At 45.8% G+C, this 23136-nt stretch overlaps 1 long non-coding RNA gene across 2 annotated transcripts in view; it reads right to left on the bottom strand.

The window, feature by feature from the left end:
- Positions 1 to 1901: 1901 nt before the first annotated feature.
- Positions 1902 to 23136, bottom strand: part of LOC143975740 (uncharacterized) — a 48266-nt gene continuing 27031 nt past the window's right edge. The window contains exons 4-5 of one of the 2 annotated variants that reach the window (XR_013272413.1): positions 8392 to 8859; positions 1902 to 1916 (exon numbers count right to left, since the gene is read on the bottom strand). This is a non-coding gene — a long non-coding RNA (uncharacterized LOC143975740). Of the gene's footprint in view, positions 1917 to 3670; positions 3686 to 8391; positions 8860 to 23136 lie in introns of those variants that run through there. The other variant, XR_013272414.1, reaches the window with a different exon arrangement.

Genomic DNA, 23136 nt, shown 5'->3' on the forward strand with positions numbered 1-23136 from the left:
TCCATACGTCAGCAACAGCAGCAGCACATGGAAAAAGATAAGTTCCACATCGAGTAGATCTTCTCAAATTTTCAATTTATTCACATTTAAAAACAGTATCTCGTTTGGCAGATGCAGTAAACATTCAGCATTCTCCACAATAAAAATCTCCAAGCATAGCTGATACTTGTGGCAGATCACACAGACAGATGGCAGACACTTGACACCACCAGCCCTATTCAGCTGTTTACATTAGCCAGGCAAATACCTGAATCACTGTGTGTACTTGTAACAGGGCTTCTATTCCTTCGTTTGAGTATGTAACAGCCTGCATAAGCATCACTTCCGGTCGCCGTACAGCCAATCCCTGACCGGTTTCGTCATTCGACTTTGTCAAAGGGGCGTGGCTTAACGGCGCGGCGTTCCGGATTTAAATATCCAATAATCCCGCCCTCTACATGGCTATCAGCGAATCAATCCACCCAGACCCTCTAACCTATCAGAAACAAGGGTGGGCGGAGACTGCATTTGCCATCAGGCTATGGATCTTCTATATAGAGAGGCACAAGAGCAATATAAACTCAGCAAATATATCTATATGCCATATTTCTTTTCATTGATGATGGAAAATCACTGAGAGACAGACTTTTATCAGAACTTAGTATAATGTCCATCATATAATTAAACCTCACTAGAATATTTTAAAATGTTCCAAAACACTAATGCACATTTACCTACGGTGACACACAACAGGAAGAAGGCAAAATGAAAACACAGGGAGCACCATAATGAAATAGTGCTGAAAAAAACCAAAAAAAACAGCCTATATTTGCGCTGCAGAATGTGATTCTTCTCTCTACTGTGGTCACCCGTAAAAGAAGTTTATATAATAAAAACAAGATTAAAAATAAAATATTACAAATAGAAAATACAATATGGAAAAAAAAAAAAAAAAAAACACAATTTAAAAAATATCAATCATACCTAATCATCGCTAATGAAACAATTCACATCTAAATCAATATTTAACCCACGAGGTGCAAGACTTTCGGTCAAATAAATCCACTGAGTTTCCTTCTTAGACAATTCCCTGACCATATTGGAACCCCTCCAATTGGGTCCAATATGGTCAATCCCCCAGAATTTTAAACCTGATGGATCCTGAGCATGATGTAATTTGAAATGGAGGGAAACATTATGGTCTTTATACCCGATACGTATGTTGTATACATGCTCGGCTATTCTAACTTTTAGTGGCCGTTTAGTACGCCCTATATACATTAACCCACATGGGCAGGTCAATGCATATACTACATGTGTAGTATTACATGTAATGAAATGTTTGATAGAAAATGTCCGATCATTAGTAAGGGATGTGAAAGTCTCAATACCTCTCAAAGGACAGTCCACCTCCCTGCAAGGTTTACACTTTCTACAGGTGTAAAAACCATTCTTGTCCCAAAAGGACGGTAACCGTTCAGGTGGATCTAGAATTTTTTTAACCACAGAGTCTCCATAACTGGGGGCTTTTCGATAAATAAATTTAGGTCTGGGGGGCAACACCCGGCTCAATGTTCTATCCATTGTTAGGTGTGACCTCAACAAGTCACCTATTTGTCAGGTTATGTTACCGTTTCCCAATTGTTAGTTAGAGTTCTTATCCGAGCAAAGAGACACAGAGATATTCAGTATTTCTGCTCAGAAGTCCGTCGTTAACTCTGACTGTCTCTGACTGACTGTGGCTCTGAGCTCTTTATTACTTCTCTTTTATAGACAGAAAAGAGCAAACATCAGCAAATGTAAAAAAAACAACATTTTCAAAGTAAAGATAATTCTCCGGGTGTTATCAGCTGATAAGACAATCTTCTGGGCGTAGACTGCTTTTTAGGGCTGATGCGGCCTCTTCTTGATGAGTACGTGACAATAGATGACGAATCCTTATTTTACAGAGAGAAATACAAGTAATTAGTAAGACATAAGGTCAACCATTTTGTTTCATCATACCTCAATCCTTACATTTCCCCCTTTGACATCACCCCTCCCTCTTGCCCTGGGTCCACCTGAACAAGTTCTAGTCAGCCTATATCCAGAGTACTCTCCCTGACCGCGAGTTGTCAGAGGGGTATACACCCATCCCCCTGGACAGTACCAACATCTAAAATTCAGGAAGAGTGGCTTTTCTGACAGATGGGTGATGTCAAGAAACTAAATCTACCTATCTTCACAAAAGTTCCATCTTTTCCGCATCATTTACCTTGGCTTTCTTGCAAAAGCACATAAACAACTTAAAGCATGCATAAAAGAAAAATACGAATAAGAGCACCACTATAATCGTCATTGCTGCCTTCTTAACCCAAGAGAATAACCCTGAGAAACTAAAAGTTCCACCAAACGGATCCCAGTCGCGACCAATATTTCGGGCCTTCTCTTGTAAATTCTTTACTTCCGTACGGTGTTGTGCAATGATGTCATAATAGTCAGGTACCTCAATGCTGGTGTTATGTATCCAAGTACAGCACTCATAGTCCTCAGTAGTTTCACAGAGTCCTGTCAGTGCTGCACTCATACTTTCAATTGCTAATTCATGTAATTCTAATTGTTGTCTGATGGCTCTGGTCTCCAGATTTAACTTAGTAATGTCATCAGAGTTTTTCTCCAAAACATCATTAATAATTCCTGTATAGTTATTTAGTCTTTTCATTAAGTCTATACCCCATCCTGTCCAGGACGGGAACCAAGCCCATGCCATGTCCTTCTTCAGGAATATTTCTCTTTTACTACGATACCTGAGGGCATATCTAGGGTGCATGCTAGCTTCTAATAGGTGATCACCTCGTTCATCACCTACTACTCCCATTACTGGTACTAAACTTGCGAGGTAGCACCATCCCTGAGCTCTTCTAGGTATCCAAGTATAACATTTATCCTCACAACAGATGTATATATTATTTCCTAGAGCTACTGATCTTGAACTGATATCATTTCTATAACGAGAGGTGTATCCATAGAGGGATAAGTTGGATACTAACCACCTAACATTATTATCCACAATGTTAGTGAGGAAGTCAGATAATGTCTGGTGTGTGCTGGAATTACTGGGATAGAAGCTTCCATTTAATATGACAATGGACAAATTAAACTTGCTGTCTTGGCATTCTCCATTTCCTCCCGTTGTGTTCCCTAAGTTGAAACACCAGGCAGGGGAAAAGGCGAGACCATTTGACTTAAACATTACTGTCTCACTGGTATTTGTTCTAATTATGTTAATGCTACTGTTAGCAAGATCAGTATAGTTTATAGGAACTGCCATCAGTGGTATACTTGCTGTGCTGGGGTGTAATTTGCTACAAATCCAACATTTCTCATATCCTGACTTCTGGGCATAAGCATATTTAAACTTCAGTAATAACATTTTTTTAGAAAATCCTTCATCCTTGTGTATTTTATTCTGTGAGGTAACCAAACTATTAGCCAGGATTACTGAAACAATAAAAAGATACATGTTGTCTTTTGCCAACTGGCTCCTTTTTACAATGAGAAGCGTGGATCCAGGTAGGTTTCCCTTCCAATTTCACTGAGGTTGCTGTAATCAATAGCACCTGGAAAGGACCTTCAAACCTTGGTTCCAGTGTCTTTCTGGTATGTTTCTTTACATACACATAGTCTCCTGGTTGTAGATCGTGTGTACCTGTGACAGAATTAGGGTCTGGAAGAGAAGAATACACACTCTTGTGGATTTTAGTCAGACGCTGTTGCAACTGTATTACATACGTAGTTAAACTATCACATTGTAATTGCATACTTTGAGGAAAATATAAACCTAATCTAGGTGCACTTCCAAACAGTATTTCATATGGGGATAACCCTGTTTTTCCTGTTGGGGTGTACCTAATAGAGAACAAAGCTAAAGCTAGGCACTCAAGCCATGGTTTGTTCAACTCCTGCATAGCTTTTTGTATTTTCAGCTTGATTGTACCATTTACTCTTTCTACTGATCCTGAACTCTGTGGGTGGTAAGGAGTATGAAAACTTTGTTGAACCCCTAACATTGCCATCACATTTTGCATTATTTCTCCCGTGAAATGTGTCCCCCTATCTGATTCTATTGTTTCTGGGAGACCAAACCTAGGTATCAGCTCAGTAATCAGTTTCTTGGCGGTGGCTTTTGCCGTAGCTGATTTCACAGGATAACTTTCGGACCAGCCTGAAAATAGGCAGATGCACACGAGAACAAATTCAAAGGGGCCGCTCTTAGGCATTTGTATGTAGTCAATCTGCAGTCTCTGAAAGGGATATTGGGCCCGGACCTGATGTTTACGTGGGGTTTTCACTCTCTGTCCTGGGTTATTAATCAGACAGATTTGGCATGCAGCACAGTAGTTCCTTGCAGTACTACTGAATCCAGGGGCTAGCCATCCTTGGCTTACAATCCTATACATAGAATTGGAGCTGACATGAGTGGGTAAGTGAACAGCCGCTGCCATTGCGGGGTATAGAGAAGCGGGTAGACATATTTTGTCTCCTTCTCTCCATACATTGTCAAGGCCTGGTGCAGCTCCCTCCTTAACCCAACGGTCCTTCTCAATAGCCCCTGCTTGTTCCTGTAGTTCGATTAGCTGCTGCCATGTGGTTTCGGGCATACTCACCTGTACCGTGGCTAAGGTCTCAGGGCTTACTTCCCCTAGAGCTGCCTTCTTTGCAGTTAAATCTGCAAATGCGTTTCCTTTTGCCTCAGTTGTTTTTGCGCTCGTGTGTGCCGCTATCTTCATGATGGCTACTCTTATAACCTTTTGAAGATTGTTCAGGACTCTTTTGATTCCTTCACCATGTTTAACAGGTGTGCCTGCTGCTGTAAGGTAACCTCTAGCTTTCCATATGTGGCCATAATCATGTGCCACACCGTAGGCGTATGCGGAATCAGTGTAAATGTTCCCTTCTTGTCCCTCCAAGTGTTCTAGGGCTTTCTCTAGAGCGGTTAGTTCCGCTTCTTGTGCCGACATGTGTGCTGGTAGTGACTTTGCCTCAATTACCTGTGTGTCCGTTACCACAGCATAACCTGTGTGATATTTACCTTTGTCATCGGCAAATCTACTACCATCTATGTACAGTGTGTGTTCTGCATTTGCAATGGGTATGTCTGTGACATGTGGGAACCCCGTGGTTTCTTGTTCCATAAGTTGAAAACAATCGTGTTCATCAGATGTTATGTCATGAAATGAAAGTGTGTCAGAATCCTGAGTATCTTGTGCTGTATCTACACCATTATCATCATTACTCCCCCCTGTCAAATCTGTCTGTAATGGTAAAAGCTGTGCTAAGTTAAAAGAAGTGCATCGCTGAAAGGTAACATTGGGGGGTAGGAGCAAAGTGCATTGTAGACGCAGCTGCCTTGCCATTGATATGTGTTTTGGCTGGACCTGTGACAAGATGGCGTGTATGTCATGTGTGGTATGTACCACTACAGGATTGTCTAAGACAATTTCTGAGGATTTGTCAATGATAATTGACACTGCTGCAACTGCTTGTACACAGGACGGTGATCCTCTAGAGACAGGATCGAGGGCCGCCGAGAAGTATGCTACCGGCCTTTGTTTGATGTGTTGTTGTGTCAACACCCCTGTTGCGTGTCCCGTGATTTCAGCAATGTACAAATGAAATGTTTTGGTATAATCAGGGATCCCGATCGCAGGTGCCGAAATTAGTAACCTTTTTAAGGTGCTAAAAGATTCATGACCTGCTTCTGTGAGTACATAGGGTACTATTTTCAAGCAATCATATAATGGCTGCATCAGAGAACTGGCATGTGGTATCCATTGTCTACAATATGATACCATTCCCAGAAACATACGAAGTTGCTTAAAGTTGCGTGGGATATTCATTTGTCTTATGGCCTGGACTCGGTCTTCAGTGAGATGTCGAGTACCCTGGGATATACAGTGGCCCAAAAAGACAACCTTTTTCTGACATACCTGTAACTTAGTTCTATTCACCTTGCACCCTTTTTCAGCCAGGAATTGTAACAATGAGAGAGTGGCTTTTAAACAAGTATCGTTATCCGGACAACATAACAATAGGTCATCTACATATTGCAACAATACACAAGTGTCAGGCGGTAGCCATTCTCTATTTTTACTTTTAAAGGTTTAGTCAGTCAGTGGGGCATCGGACAAAAGACCGTCATAACCACTTATGGGTATGGTGTCACGGGACGTCATGTGTGGAGGGACTACTGAATCAGACAACAGACTGCGTGACGCTCCTGTGTCAACCAAACAAGGAATATGTTTACCTTCCACCTTCATCAACATGTGGAGCATTTTGTTCTCTGATTCAGCTAGGACTGGGGCAAGTCATGCGGTCGGATCGTCCCTATCATTGGTACGCCTCTGTCTGTAGTCCCTCGTGTCTCTGTCCGTGTTTCCTTCCTGTTCGTCTTTTATCCTTTTCCTACAGTCTCTTTTTATATGTCCCACCTTGTTGCAGTAATAACAGGTAAGAGGTTTACGGGAGGAATTCCCTCCTTCATTGACCCGGGCAACAGTGTTAACTCCCGGTGTCCTTCTGTGTTTAGTTTCTGCTAAATCAGCCTCTATGCCTTGTGCTTTCTGCAACAATGTTCCTCTGTCCCGTATGGCTCTCCATTCGGGAGTACATGCCTTCAGTTTGTCACCTATTTGGGGTACTAGTCCTTCCATAAACTGTCGATTGAAAGCCCTAATGGTGACGGGTAAGGCTAAATCTAGACCTTCGTCAGCCATCATGCTTTCCATGTTGAGGTAAAATTCTGTAACAGTCTGACCTGGGGCCTGTTTTATGGGCGCTGTCGAACCCCTTTCCTGCTGTTTCCCTTGGCAAAATTCTCGTAACTGAGCAATAAACAGGGGTCTAGAGTCTATATGACGAGGATGTATTCCTGGTGGATCTGCCGCTGGATCCCCTTGTGGTCTATGTGGAGCAATTTCATTCATAAATTGATTAAACATCGTTAGTGTCATTTTATGTCTACATATATCTTCCCCATCTTGCCAAGTTGCTTCATGTGTGTCTAGTAATTGTGTCACGAATCTACAGAATGCGGCAGGTTTTGCTACGGGATCAGGAGCATTCTGTATTAATGCCATAAGAGTGTCAGCCGACCAAGGTGTCCATGTCCTCAGAACGACTTGTCGGGTCACTGTAGGTGGCTGTCCTGCTTGACCCGCATTTGGATTATTTACTTGTATTACCCTAGTCCGACTATGGACTGGAGCTACGGGCTCTGGTCTTTGAGCGCCGCAATGTACACATTCCTGTGCCCAGTCTGGGTTCTGGGTACCGCATACTCGGCATACCCATCCTCTTCCTCTTAAGGAAGGATAAAGTTTTGGTCTTTCGCTACCTGGTGTGGTAGTGTTACAAGGAGGTGGAGTATCTCCCGTATTTACCCTATCGCCGGGAGCAGAAGGAAGACTTTTGTGTCGGACCTTCATATCCCATCCACCCTTTTCCTGACAATACTCCCATCCCTCCTCTTCAGCCCTGTTGGAAACCTTAATTAAACATTGTATTTGTGATACCCATCTGTTCTGCAATATCTCTCCCTGTCTGTCTCTCTTTATTTCTTCCCAACCTTCTACACTTAATCCATTTTCTCCATCCATCCCCAATTTCTTGAGAATCCTATTTGTGCCCTGTGCCTTATCCTTCCCATACAACATTGTAATTATGTCTTTAACAGCATAACATTTCTGAGATTCCTCCTGGGGTTTACCATGTGTCTGGCCCATTTTGACAGTCCTGCCTAGGTGGCGTTTGGATCACTTACTAAGTGTCTCGTTGCCTTCTCCTCCTAGGGTGCCAAAATACTAAAAACCTCTCCTAGATGAGATTTCTGAAATCGAATTACCTTATATGCTAGCCAACTGACAAATATTATGACCAGACTGACAGCTACAACATATACAAGCATTCCCTTTTGGTGGCCAAACACATATGACTAGGTCTCCGGGACTTTGTGGAGACCTTATTTCCGTCCCATTACCATGGAATCTCTCAGCATTCGTTTCTTATTCCTGCTTTATTGAGGCAGTCAGGACTTATACTTTCAACCCGTTTTTAGGCTCATGAATCAAAAAGCGTATATCAAACTTAAGTGTCAGACCCCCAAAGTACTCTTACGAGTTAAGGGCGCATTCCGTTACCCATTGGGATGATATATGTTTCAATTCACACCATACAAACAGGGCTTATCTCATTCACAACAGACAGATGACAAGTAGACAGACAAGAAACAACGGTAACATAAGCCAAAATATTAAGTTCAAGACCCACTTACTACAGAGGTTGGTGTTTACCTGAAGAACAATTCAGACAGATCAGGTGGGCACAAATCTAAGAAGCACAGAGTTTATAAGAAAATAAAGCTTTTCTTACCTGCGCAGGATTTGTCTGTGGTTCTTTGATGTGCCCGACCATTTCGTTCCGTCCTTATGTTCGTTCGCCTCTTGTAGTTTCTTCAGCGAGTCCGTGTTCGCGGCGCCAGAAATGTTAGGTGTGACCTCAACAAGTCACCTATTTGTCAGGTTATGTTACCGTTTCCCAATTGTTAGTTAGAGTTCTTATCCGAGCAAAGAGACACGGAGATATTATTCAGTATTTCTGCTCAGAAGTCCGTCGTTAACTCTGACTGTCTCTGACTGACTGTGGCTCTGAGCTCTTTATTACTTCTCTTTTATAGACAGAAAAGAGCAAACATCAGCAAATGTAAAAAAAACAACATTTTCAAAGAAAAGACAATTCTCCGGGTGTTATCAGCTGATAAGACAATCTTCTGGGCGTAGACTGCTTTTTAGGGCTGATGCGGCCTCTTCTTGATGAGTACGTGACAATAGATGACGAATCCTTATTTTACAGAGAGAAATACAAGTAATTAGTAAGACATAAGGTCAACCATTTTGTTTCATCATACCTCAATCCTTACACCATGCACAGTATATGCCAGTGAGTCTCAAAAATACTTTCAATCTGGATACATTTTTACAGGCGAGCGTAACCTCAACCAAAGCCTATCTAAAAGATACTAAAAATCTGTTACAAGATTTAGAGGGTATCTCTTTGAGTAGTGCAGGAGAAGTTTATCTCGTCACTTCTGATGTGGCGAGTCTTTATACCATAATCCAGCACGAAGATGCACTACTGGCCCTAAATTGGGCACTTAGTAAGAGAGAAGATCTCCCTCATACTCAGAAGATTTTTTTGCGAAACGCATTAGATTTTTGTTTAGGTCATAATTATTTTTGGTTTGGAGGTAAATTTTACACTCAGAAGAGGGGCGTGGCTATGGGCGCGAAATTCGCGCCCAGCCTCGCGAACCTCTTCATGAGTGAATGGGAGGATAAAGCAGTGTTCCGTAATAGGAGAACAGAGCTACTTTTTTATAAACGCTACATAGATGACCTGATCCTGATATGGACAGGTACTGAAGCGTCTCTGGTCTCTTATTTGGAACAGCTGAATGAGAATACTAATAACATCAAGCTATCTAGTGTGTGGAGTAAGGAGTTTATTAACTTCTTAGATGTCACTATTTTCCGTGTGGGTGATCAACTGCAGACAAAAGTCTTTTTTAAAACCACTGATAGGAACAGCTATCTCCCTATACATAGTGGCCACCACCCACTTTGGCTGAGGAATATTCCTAAGGGGCAGATGATGAGGGTGAGGAGAAATTGCTCTACCCTAGAGGGGTTTGATGAGCAAGTGACTGTGCTGAAAAATAGATTTTTAGATAAAGGCTATAAAAGCTCCCATCTGGATGCTGTAGTAGAGCAAGTTCGGTCAACCCCGCGGGAAGTATGTCTAAGTAATGCACCTAAGGGTATAAAAAATAATGACCATGAGTGGGGCTTTGTCACGTCATTTCATTCACAGTATCGCCAGGTTGAAAGTATTTTTGAGACTCACTGGCATATACTGTGCATGGATAGAACATTGAGCCGGGTGTTGCCCCCCAGACCTAAATTTATTTATCGAAAAGCCCCCAGTTATGGAGACTCTGTGGTTAAAAAAATTCTAGATCCACCTGAACGGTTACCGTCCTTTTGGGACAAGAATGGTTTTTACACCTGTAGAAAGTGTAAACCTTGCAGGGAGGTGGACTGTCCTTTGAGAGGTATTGAGACTTTCACATCCCTTACTAATGATCGGACATTTTCTATCAAACATTTCATTACATGTAATACTACACATGTAGTATATGCATTGACCTGCCCATGTGGGTTAATGTATATAGGGCGTACTAAACGGCCACTAAAAGTTAGAATAGCCGAGCATGTATACAACATACGTATCGGGTATAAAGACCATAATGTTTCCCTCCATTTCAAATTACATCATGCTCAGGATCCATCAGGTTTAAAATTCTGGGGGATTGACCATATTGGACCCAATTGGAGGGGTTCCAATATGGTCAGGGAATTGTCTAAGAAGGAAACTCAGTGGATTTATTTGACCGAAAGTCTTGCACCTCGTGGGTTAAATATTGATTTAGATGTGAATTGTTTCATTAGCGATGATTAGGTATGATTGATATTTTTTAAATTGTGTTTTTTTTTTTTTTTTTTTCCATATTGTATTTTCTATTTGTAATATTTTATTTTTAATCTTGTTTTTATTATATAAACTTCTTTTACGGGTGACCACAGTAGAGAGAAGAATCACATTCTGCAGCGCAAATATAGGCTGTTTTTTTTGGTTTTTTTCAGCACTATTTCATTATGGTGCTCCCTGTGTTTTCATTTTGCCTTCTTCCTGTTGTGTGTCACCGTAGGTAAATGTGCATTAGTGTTTTGGAACATTTTAAAATATTCTAGTGAGGTTTAATTATATGATGGACATTATACTAAGTTCTGATAAAAGTCTGTCTCTCAGTGATTTTCCATCATCAATGAAAAGAAATATGGCATATAGATATATTTGCTGAGTTTATATTGCTCTTGTGCCTCTCTATATAGAAGATCCATAGCCTGATGGCAAATGCAGTCTCCGCCCACCCTTGTTTCTGATAGGTTAGAGGGTCTGGGTGGATTGATTCGCTGATAGCCATGTAGAGGGCGGGATTATTGGATATTTAAATCCGGAACGCCGCGCCGTTAAGCCACGCCCCTTTGACAAAGTCGAATGACGAAACCGGTCAGGGATTGGCTGTACGGCGACCGGAAGTGATGCTTATGCAGGCTGTTACATACTCAAACGAAGGAATAGAAGCCCTGTTACAAGTACACACAGTGATTCAGGTATTTGCCTGGCTAATGTAAACAGCTGAATAGGGCTGGTGGTGTCAAGTGTCTGCCATCTGTCTGTGTGATCTGCCACAAGTATCAGCTATGCTTGGAGATTTTTATTGTGGAGAATGCTGAATGTTTACTGCATCTGCCAAACGAGATACTGTTTTTAAATGTGAATAAATTGAAAATTTGAGAAGATCTACTCGATGTGGAACTTATCTTTTTCCATGTGCTGCTGCTGTTGCTGACGTATGGAGGTGTAATATGAAGTGAATGTGTACGTCCAACACATAGAATCGCTGTCTTTTATACCATTGGAAGACGGGATCGTATAATCTGAAGTGATTGTGCTGATAAGGTTCTTTCTTGAGGAATTTCTGGTGAGTTTAACCCCCTGTGGGAGTGTGGAGCACCGTGTGGAGGAATTAGTGTGAAGTGCACCTATTTTTCTACCATTTCTCACTGGAGTCACTCACTGCGGCCCCCTTTGCTTTGGACTTATTCACTTCCTTAATCTTTTGCATTCAGAGCACTGGAATTGTTGGACTGATTACTGGAGTCTGATTGATTAATCTTACCGATCAAATTATTCTGGTTATTCACATGTTATGTTATAATATAGAAAAAGTTATTGTGTTGATGACACAGAACTGATAGAAGCGCTGCTTGGATTATTATTGTTTTCATCAATTTACCTCTGTAAAGTGTGAATTATTAATAATCAATTTGTCAACATTTCGTTTATGTTTGTTCATCTCATTTCATTTCATTTCATTTCAAAAAAGGAAAAAAAAAAAAGGGGGGGGGGGAAAGGGAAGAAATAATAATAATGGAAAAAAAAAGGGGAAAAAAAAATAATATATATCTAAAAAAAAAAAAAAAACATTTCATTGTGTTTGTTTGTCTCATTTCATTTTTATGTCATTTCATTTCATTTCAAAGCTCACCACTCCCATTAGGAGTCACCATTTGGCCAGTTGTCTATGACAGGTATGGAATCCTCAACTGGTTTGGCCTTGTGTTTACAGGTCAGTCAAGTCCAGTAGCACCCTCCATGCACTCATTCATCGAGGCATGCCCCAGGTGTCATGACCTCATTTCGTTCTGTGCTCCGCAGTTCCAACTCATCAAGTTGGAACATACTAATTCTTGTCTATATCATGGCAAACATTTCATTTATTTCATTCCACATATTCATCGCTTACCAACTCAAATCCCTCAAACCAGCAACGCATTAATCCGCACCCGTCTTTTCAGCCTTATGGGTATAACTCAACAATTCATATCGGATTCATTGTCATCTACTCCACGATCGTTGGGTCGGATTTATCACATAACCAAATTCATAGGATTCATTTCACACCTACATCCGGTTCATATCAGATGCATTTCGCACGCATCCAAGTACAACTCTGTGCAAGCTTGTTGCTAGCACGCATCCAATCACAATCATCCTGCAGTCACCACAAGCACATCTAGGCATAACTCCCTGCAATCGTGGCAGACTCACATCCAAGCATAGACTTCTTGCAATCGTTGCAAACACGCAATCCAAGCATAGACTTCTTGCAATAGTTGCTAGCACACATCCTAGCATAAACTTTGCAGTTGTCGCTAGCAAGCCCCAGGCACAAACGTAGTACTATCCTTGCTGGCAGGCAGTTCTGGCTGGCTCAGTGCGTTGCTGGGTAAGGCCTGGATATCTTCCTAACGTACGTAGTATAACGGGGTGCTATATTGTTGGTAGGTTGATCCAGGAAGAAATCTGATTGCCGCTGGAGGGGTCAGGAAGGAATTTTTTCCCCTGCTGTAGCTAATTAGAGCATGCCCTGCGGGGGTTTTTTGCCTTCCTCTGGATCAGCTGTGGGGATAGCATTGGGTGTGTCGGGTTGTGCAATGTTGTTCGTCTAAATTGTTGATTTTGTTGTGGGCTGGGTGGACTTTGTCTTTTCAATCTAGCTAACTACGCATCCTAGCATAACTTCTTGCAATCGTAGCAAGCACGCATCTTGGCATAATTTATTTAGCCTTTTCAGGTCATACTGCTCATAGCCCTGTGTCCGGACGTCTGCGACACCACCAAGTCCAGCCACCACAAACACATCTCCAGTGACGTTAACTCCCTTGCTATCATTGTGTGCACACATTTAAGCGCAACACTTGCTATCACGGCTAGGCGTGCAACTTAGCATAACTTGTGATCGTTGCAAGCATTTTGTTGGCACTCAGCCACACATCATTTTCAGCGGTACTCATTTGGCCACTTAGCCCCGATGACTACGCCACTCGCCACTCCTGACGCTCATTCCTCCCGTTGGGCAGTTGAGTTCAGCTTCCGTCCTACACCAGAGGTCGAGTTGCCACACGCAGCTGGCTTCTTCTCGTAATATGATCAGGCTGTATCTAGCCAGTAGTGATGGCCGAACGGTTCGCCCGGCGGTCGTTTCGCGGCGAATTTCCGACTTTCGCCGTCCGCGGGTTCGAACGCCTTTTTCCGTCGTTCGCCCCGGCGGACTTACGTGTTTAATGTATACAAGAACTTTAACCTTTCGTGACACGTTTATCATGTGTTACAGGACAACCAATTGAGACATGACAGCTCATGGACACTTGGACATTCCCCCTAACCTATAAATACACCCGATCCGGTGGCCATTTTACATTCTTTCTTCTGTCACTGTAGGGAAAGGATCCTGTGTGGAGTAGGGACAGAGAAAACGCTAGCTATTTGGTACACAAAAGTTCTTTTCAGGACTGGTATAGGTGTTAGGTCAGCAGCCTGAGTTTCTTTTGTCAGTTTAGATAAAGGGACAGAGCGCTGTATGCTGCTATTTTAGGGACAGCTCAGCCAGATTAGTCTTTCTTCATCATCATCATCATCATCATCATTAGCTGTTACTATCAGGTCCACAAAAGAGCTGTTCCAGCTAATCGTTCCAGCCTACTCTTTTTTGCCAATTTGTATAGGGACAGGCAGGAAGCAGTGTGTCAGGCAGTGAGGATAATTTTAAAGACTTGCTGTTACTATTAGTTCCACAAAGGTTCTTTTCAGGACTGGTATCAGTGGTACGGTAATAGGCTTGTACACGTATAATATTCTTTCTTCCAAATATAGAAAGAATATTATACTTGACTGCTGCCCTTCTGCTGCAGTCTGCTAATCATTCACAACTCACTTGTTCCACAAAGCTCTTTATCAGGACTGGTAACTTGGTCTGTCTAGGGTGCTACGGTACATAGGCTTGGGTGCGGTACAGTCTGCTGTTCTGTAAGGACCGCTATCGGTCCACAATACATAGGGTTGCCGTGCACTACTGCTGACCGCTGCCCTATACTGCAGCAGTCCTTCATTGGTATAGGGACTGACGTACAGTCTGCTAATCACTAACACACAACCTGCTTGGTCCACAAAAGTTCTTATAAGGACTGGTAACTTGGTATAGGGTGCTACGGTACATAGGCCTGAGTGCGTTACAGTCTGCTGTTCTGTAAGGACCGCTATCGGTCCACAATACATAGGGTTGCCGTGCACTACTGCTGACCGCTGCCCTATACTGCAGCAGTCCTTCAGCGGTATAGGGACTGACGCACAGTCTGCTAAACACTAACACACAACCTGCTTGGTCCACAAAAGTTTTTATAAGGACTGGTAACTTGGTATAGGGTGCTACGGTACATAGGCCTGAGTGCAGTACAGTCTGCTGTTCTGTAAGGACCGCTATCGGTCCACAATACATAGGGTTGCCGTGCACTACTGCTGACCGCTGCCCTATACTGCAGCAGTCCTTCATTGGTATAGGGACTGACGTACAGTCTGCTAATCACTAACACACAACCTGCTTGGTCCACAAAAGTTCTTATAAGGACTGGTAACTTGGTATAGGGTGCTACGGTACATAGGCCTGAGTGCGTTACAGTCTGCTGTTCTGTAAGGACCGCTATCGGTCCACAATACATAGGGTTGACGTGCACCACTGCTGACCGCTGCCCTATACTGCAGCAGTCCTTCAGCGGTATAGGGACTGACGTACAGTCTGCTAAACACTAATACACAACCTGCTTGGTCCACAAAAGTTCTTATAAGGACTGGTAACTTGGTATAGGGTGCTACGGTACATAGGCTTGAGTGCGGTACAGTCTGCTGTTCTGTAAGGACCGCTATCGGTCCACAATAGATAGGGTTGACGTGCACCACTGCTGACCGCTGCCCTATACTGCAGCAGTCCTTCAGCGGTATAGGGACTGACGCACAGTCTGCTAAACACTAACACACAACCTGCTTGGTCCACAAAAGTTTTTATAAGGACTGGTAACTTGGTATAGGGTGCTACGGTACATAGGCCTGAGTGCGTTACAGTCTGCTGTTCTGTAAGGACCGCTATCGGTCCACAATACATAGGGTTGCCGTGCACTACTGCTGACCGCTGCCCTATACTGCAGCAGTCCTTCATTGGTATAGGGACTGACGTACAGTCTGCTAATCACTAACACACAACCTGCTTGGTCCACAAAAGTTCTTATAAGGACTGGTAACTTGGTATAGGGTGCTACGGTACATAGGCCTGAGTGCGTTACAGTCTGCTGTTCTGTAAGGACCGCTATCGGTCCACAATACATAGGGTTGACGTGCACCACTGCTGACCGCTGCCCTATACTGCAGCAGTCCTTCAGCGGTATAGGGACTGACGTACAGTCTGCTAAACACTAATACACAACCTGCTTGGTCCACAAAAGTTCTTATAAGGACTGGTAACTTGGTATAGGGTGCTACGGTACATAGGCTTGAGTGCGGTACAGTCTGCTGTTCTGTAAGGACCGCTATCGGTCCACAATACATAGGGTTGCCGTGCACTACTGCTGACCGCTGCCCTATACTGCAGCAGTCCTTCATTGGTATAGGGACTGACGTACAGTCTGCTAATCACTAACACACAACCTGCTTGTTCCACAAAAGTTCTTATAAGGACTGGTAACTTGGTATAGGGTGCTACGGTACATAGGCTTGAGTGCGGTACAGTCTGCTGTTCTGTAAGGACCGCTATCGGTCCACAATAGATAGGGTTGACGTGCACCACTGCTGACCGCTGCCCTATACTGCAGCAGTCCTTCAGCGGTATAGGGACTGACGTACAGTCTGCTAAACACTAATACACAACCTGCTTGGTCCACAAAAGTTCTTATAAGGACTGGTAACTTGGTATAGGGTGCTACGGTACATAGGCTTGAGTGCGGTACAGTCTGCTGTTCTGTAAGGACCGCTATCGGTCCACAATAGATAGGGTTGACGTGCACCACTGCTGACCGCTGCCCTATACTGCAGCAGTCCTTCAGCGGTATAGGGACTGACGTACAGTCTGCTAAACACTAATACACAACCTGCTTGGTCCACAAAAGTTCTTATAAGGACTGGTAACTTGGTATAGGGTGCTACGGTACATAGGCTTGAGTGCGGTACAGTCTGCTGTTCTGTAAGGACCGCTATCGGTCCACAATACATAGGGTTGCCGTGCACTACTGCTGACCGCTGCCCTATACTGCAGCAGTCCTTCATTGGTATAGGGACTGACGTACAGTCTGCTAATCACTAACACACAACCTGCTTGTTCCACAAAAGTTCTTATAAGGACTGGTAACTTGGTATAGGGTGCTACGGTACATAGGCTTGAGTGCGGTACAGTCTGCTGTTCTGTAAGGACCGCTATCGGTCCACAATAGATAGGGTTGACGTGCACCACTGCTGACCGCTGCCCTATACTGCAGCAGTCCTTCAGCGGTATAGGGACTGACGTACAGTCTGCTAAACACTAATACACAACCTGCTTGGTCCACAAAAGTTCTTATAAGGACTGGTAACTTGGTATAGGGTGCTACGGTACATAGGCTTGAGTGCGGTACAGTCTGCTGTTCTGTAAGGACCGCTATCGGTCCACAATAGATAGGGTTGACGTGCACCACTGCTGACCGCTGCCCTATACTGCAGCAGTCCTTCAGCGGTATAGGGACTGACGTACAGTCTGCTAAACACTAATACACAACCTGCTTGGTCCACAAAAGTTCTTATAAGGACTGGTAACTTGGTATAGGGTGCTACGGTACATAGGCTTGAGTGCGGTACAGTCTGCTGTTCTGTAAGGACCGCTATCGGTCCACAATAGATAGGGTTGACGTGCACCACTGCTGACCGCTCACCTATACTGCAGCAGTCCTTCAGCGGTATAGGGACTAAGAGTTTTGTCACAGGGTCATTTAAAAAATGACATGCAGAGGAAGAGGCAGGCCCTTCCGCAGGGGTGGTAGGGGTAGGGCAGGAGCAACAGGCTTGAGCCAAAGTGGGAAGTTGCAGAAGGTGCGTTCAATTACTTTAAAGGATGCACCAGACTTGGTTGAGTGGCTCGCTCAGCCTTACTCTTCTGCACCCTCCTCATCCTCTCGATCTGCACCCTCTTCTTCACTCTCTGCTATGTGCACCCCCAAAGACACTACCACCAACAACACGACCACCACCACCACCACCACATACCTTCCGCTTGAGTCACTGGAATTATTTTCCGATCCATATCAAGAGGACATTTCTGATGCGCAGCCACTCTTGGTATTGGATCAGGAAGAGGAGGTAGCAACAAGCGCTACTCAGCAGTCTGACGCCAGTACCCAGATCAGCCCAAGGAGGAGGTTGGTCCCCGGTGTTGCTGCCTACTCTACTTATAGCGGTGGGGAAGGTGACGTTGATGATGACGTGTCTAGTGATGTCACGTGGGTGCCCACAAGAGAGGAAGAGGAGGGGAGTTCAGAGGGAGATATGGACCAGCAGATAGGGAGGAGAAGCAGCAATGACTTACATTGCACAGCAGGGACAAAGCAGACTGCAAATGTATCAGGAGCGAGTCATCGACCATGTACGGTCACATCTGGCGCTCCCAGGACACCGGCACATGGCTCCGCAGTGTGGGCTTTTTTTAACGTGTCCGCTGCTGACAATAGCGTTGCCATCTGCAATCTTTGCAGTCAACGCGTTAGTCGCGGTAAGCCCAATACTCACCTAGGGACGACCGCCTTAAGAAGGCACATGAGCAGCCATCACCGAGCCCAGTGGGAGCAACGGAACACACAAAGCCACACTGCAGGCTCTCACCGTCCAGCCTCGTCTTCTACTTCTCCTTCTCCTCTCTCCTCACAATTGTCCTCCACTCCACCTTCCATCACGCCAAGCTCACATTTTTCTGCAAAAAGGCAGGCTTCCGTGGGCCTAATGTTTGAGCGTAAAAAAATGATGACGCCGGATAACCCTCTTGCCCAACGGTTGGCGGCTGGCTTGTCAGAACTCATAGCCCGCCAACTACTGCCATATAAACTGGTGGACTCGGAGGCCTTTCGCAAATTTGTGGCCATTGGAACACCACAATGGAAGGTCCCAGGAAGGAAGTATTTCTCAGAGAAGGGCATCCCAGAGCTATATGGCCATGTTCAGCGGCAAGTGAATGTATCTCTGGCACACAGTGTCGGTGCCAAGATACATCTGACCACAGACACGTGGTCTAGCAAACACGGGCAGGGAAGGTATATCAGTTTTACTGCCCACTGGGTGAACCTTCTGACGGCCGTCAAGCATGTAACCCGTGGCACCCGTGTAGATTTGGTTTTACCGCCACGGATTGCATGCAGGCCTGACTCTTCTTCTCCTCCTCCTACTCCATCCTCCTCCCTCTCCTCCTCAGCTGCCTCCTCCTTTTCCGCTGCTAGCGTCTCTTCCACTGCACCGCCCAAGCTCCCCAGAACCTATTCCACATGCCAGGTGAGACGTTGCCATGCCGTGCTGCGTCTGTTGTGCCTGGAAGCAAAGAGCCACACTGGCCCGGCACTCCTTTCAGCTTTGCGTTCACAGGCAGATGAGTGGCTAACACCGCTCAATTTGACAGTTGGTAAAGTGGTGTGTGACAACGGTGCCAATCTGCTTAGCGCATTGAAACAGGGCAAAATCACGCACGTGCCGTGCATGGCACACGTCTTAAACTTGGTCGTGCAGCGATTCCTTGTCAAATACCCTGGGGTCCAGGACATCTTGCGGCAGGCAAGGAAAATCTCGGCCCATTTCAGAAGATCTTACACGGCCATGGCTCGCCTTGCTGACATTCAGCGGCGACACCATCTGCCGGTCAGACGTCTTATTTGCGATTGCCCGACGCGATGGAACTCAACCTTCTATATGCTTGATAGGCTGCTCCAGCAGAAACGTGCAGTTAACGTCTACCTGTATGAACTCTGCGAAAGAAACGGTTCTGGGGAGCTGGGTTTTTTTTCACCGCGCCAGTGGCTGCTCATGCGCGACACATGCAGACTTCTGCGGCCATTTGAGGAGATCACCAAACTGGTCAGTCGCAGCCATGGCGCCATCAGTGACATGGTACCTTATGCCTTCTTTCTGGAGCGTGCATTGCGTCGTGTCATTGATCAGGCTGTGGAGGAGCAGGAGCGGGAAGATGAGGAAGTCGCAATGCTGGATGAATTCCCAGGGGGGGCTACTCTATCTGAGACAAGTCAACAACAGGAGTCTGATGAGGAGTCAGAGGAGGATGGTGCCGGGGCGGATGAGCAGGAGCAAGAAGAGCATGCTTTAAACCTTTCTGGGATCCCTGTTGTGCGAGGATGGGGAGAGGAGAATGAAGAGGACGACATTATCCTGGATGATGAGCAGGAGCCAGGCCACCACACCGCTTCCACTTTAGTGCAAATGGGGGCCTTCATGCTCCAGTGTTTTAATAGGGACCCCCGTATAAAAAGCATGAGGGTCAAGGACCAGTACTGGGTGGCAACGTACTTAGACCCCCGGTACAAACACAAAATGGCGGAAATGTTACCGCCGTCGCAGAGGGCTGTCAGAATGCAGCACTTCCAGGCCTTGCTTCGAGAAATGCTGCATTCTGCTTTTGCGTGCGCTGGCAGAGGAGCAATTCCCACTCCCAGAGAAGGATTTGCGGGTACCAATCCAACAGCGCCTGCAAGAAGAGGCCGGTTTGAAGATGTGTTGGTGACTTCGGATATGAGGTCATTCTTTCAGCCGACCCATCGACAGGTGTCATCCGGATCCAGCATCAGGGAACGCCTAGACCGTCAGGTGTCCGACTACATTGGGTTAACGGCCGATGTGGACGCTCTGAGGAGTGATGAACCCCTAGACTACTGGGTGGGCAGGCTTGACCTCTGGCCAGAGCTTGCCCAATTTGCAATCGAACTGTTGGCTTGCCCCTCATCCAGTGTCCTGTCCGAAAGGACGTTCAGCGCAGCAGGGGGGATTGTGACCGATAAGCGTACTCGCCTAGCTCACCACAGTGTTAACTACCTCACATTTCTAAAAATGAATGAGGCATGGATCTCGGAGGAATTCAACACATGTGATCAGTAGACCATGTATATGTCTATAAACAATTTTTGGAATCAAGCACACAGACCTTCTTAATTCATTTGGCTCACTTCCCTGACCCAAAAAAGCACACCGTACTATATGCCCCTACCCTCCTCTTTGAAGAGGTTGAGCGGTGTCATATTTCTACTGGGGCTGCTTATTATGAGGGGTTCCCACCATCCCTGTGCTGTGCTGACTTCCTCCTGGGTGTTCTTATTATGAGGGGCTCCCACCATCCCTGTGCTGTGCTGACTTCCTCCTGGGGGTTCTTATTATGAGGGGATCACACCATCCCTGTGCTGTGCTGACTTCCTCCTGGGGCTGCTTACGGTGCTGCTGTCAGCGCTGTATGTCACGGAGCTGCTGTCAGCGCTGTATGTCACGGAGCTGCTGTCAGCGCTGTATGTCACGGAGCTGCTGTCAGCGCTGTATGTCACGGAGCTGCTGTCAGCGCTGTATGTCACGGAGCTGCTGTCAGCGCTGTATGTCACGGAGCTGCTGTCAGCGCTGTATGTCACGGAGCTGCTGTCAGCGCTGTATGTCACGGAGCTGCTGTCAGCGCTGTATGTCACGGAGCTGCTGTCAGCGCTGTATGTCACGGAGCTGCTGTCAGCGCTGTATGTCACGGAGCTGCTGTCAGCGCTGTATGTCACGGAGCTGCTGTCAGCGCTGTATGTCACGGTGCTGCTGTCAGCGCTGTATGTCACGGAGCTGCTGTCAGCGCTGTATGTCACGGAGCTGCTGTCAGTGCTGTATGTCACGGAGCTGCTGTCAGCGCTGTATGTCACGGAGCTGCTGTCAGCGCTGTATGTCACGGAGCTGCTGTCAGCGCTGTATGTCACGGTGCTGCTGTCAGCGCTGTATGTCACGGAGCTGCTGTCAGCGCTGTATGTCACGGAGCTGCTGTCAGCGCTGTATGTCACGGAGCTGCTGTCAGCGCTGTATGTCACGGAGCTGCTGTCAGCGCTGTATGTCACGGAGCTGCTGTCAGCGCTGTATGTCACGGTGCTGCTGTCAGCGCTGTATGTCACGGAGCTGCTGTCAGCGCTGTATGTCACGGAGCTGCTGTCAGTGCTGTATGTCACGGAGCTGCTGTCAGCGCTGTATGTCACGGAGCTGCTGTCAGCGCTGTATGTCACGGAGCTGCTGTCAGCGCTGTATGTCACGGTGCTGCTGTCAGCGCTGTATGTCACGGAGCTGCTGTCAGCGCTGTATGTCACGGAGCTGCTGTCAGCGCTGTATGTCACGGAGCTGCTGTCAGCGCTGTATGTCACGGAGCTGCTGTCAGCGCTGTATGTCACGGAGCTGCTGTCAGCGCTGTATGTCACGGTGCTGATGTCAGTGCTCTGTATTACGGTGCTGCTGTCAGTGCTCTGTATCTCCTGCACCCTCTTGTTTGCCTACCCTGGTCCCTGACCTTCCCTCTCCTCCATTGCCTTCATTAGCTCCATAGTCCTGAATTGTCAGAACAATTTCCCAAATAAAAAAAAAATGCTTGTAGTTATCGATCCCAAATTCACCTCATACATGTATTATGCTATTGTCCAGGTGGTGGGACTACGTGCTACCCCCTAATAATTACCCCGTGGCCGCAAATTCGACCTAAAGGTTTGCGAAATTCGCCTCCCATTGAAGTCAATGGAGCCCGCGGCGAACGGTCGTTTTCGCGAACGTTTGTGTCCGTTCGCGTTTCGCGTTCGCGAAACGTCCCGTCGGAAGTTCGTCCATCACTACTAGCCAGCACCCGACATTTCTATCCCTACAGGACCCCGGTGAGCCGTCTGTTGATGGCCCATACAGTAAGATCCCCTCTAACGGGTATCCAGAAACATCTGCCAACGCTAGACGCTTGCTCATCATAACTGCCATCTTTAGGGACATGTAGAACATCCTCGCACGCCAGTTTCCCCCTTGACAAGCTGACCCTATCAGGTCAGTTTTTCAAACACTTCACCCACACACAGGGGTATACCCAGAAGCAGCTTCAGTCTGTTTCGGGTATGCTCAGTTCTGCAATATGGTCATTCCCCAGGGTTGGTCTTTATGTCATGCATCCTCGTCTTCCCCTCCCAGATTCAGGGCCCCTGTCAGACCCTTAATCTGGATGCCACGGATCTTTCAATATCAGAGGTTCCGTACTACGTAGATCGGTATTTCATGTCTATACCGTCTATCTCGCCCCTATCACCCCAGCTAGGGACAGATGTAGCGACCATCTCAGGCTTCGCTGCAATTTTTGGCCACCATCAGGCAACCAGCAGAGATTATTGCAAGATAGGTCTAAATCCCTAGCAGTCATGTCCTGCCTGGGTAGGCTGGTACAGCTGTCGTTATAATTCAGTTAAAGTTGACTATACATTGTTCCTGGCCTAGAGCAATCTCGTAGCAGATGCGCTGTCGTATTTGACTGGAGCCGATCCAGTGTCAGCCATTGTCCTTGGTCGGTCTCACCTAAACCCCGGTTTAGTACAATATCTACAAACAGCGACCAAA

The sequence above is a fragment of the Lithobates pipiens genome, unplaced genomic scaffold (genome assembly GCF_037356315.1).
Source record: "Lithobates pipiens isolate NorthernLeopardFrog02 unplaced genomic scaffold, aLitPip1_a1.2 Scaffold_13, whole genome shotgun sequence".
Taxonomy (NCBI): domain Eukaryota; kingdom Metazoa; phylum Chordata; class Amphibia; order Anura; family Ranidae; genus Lithobates; species Lithobates pipiens.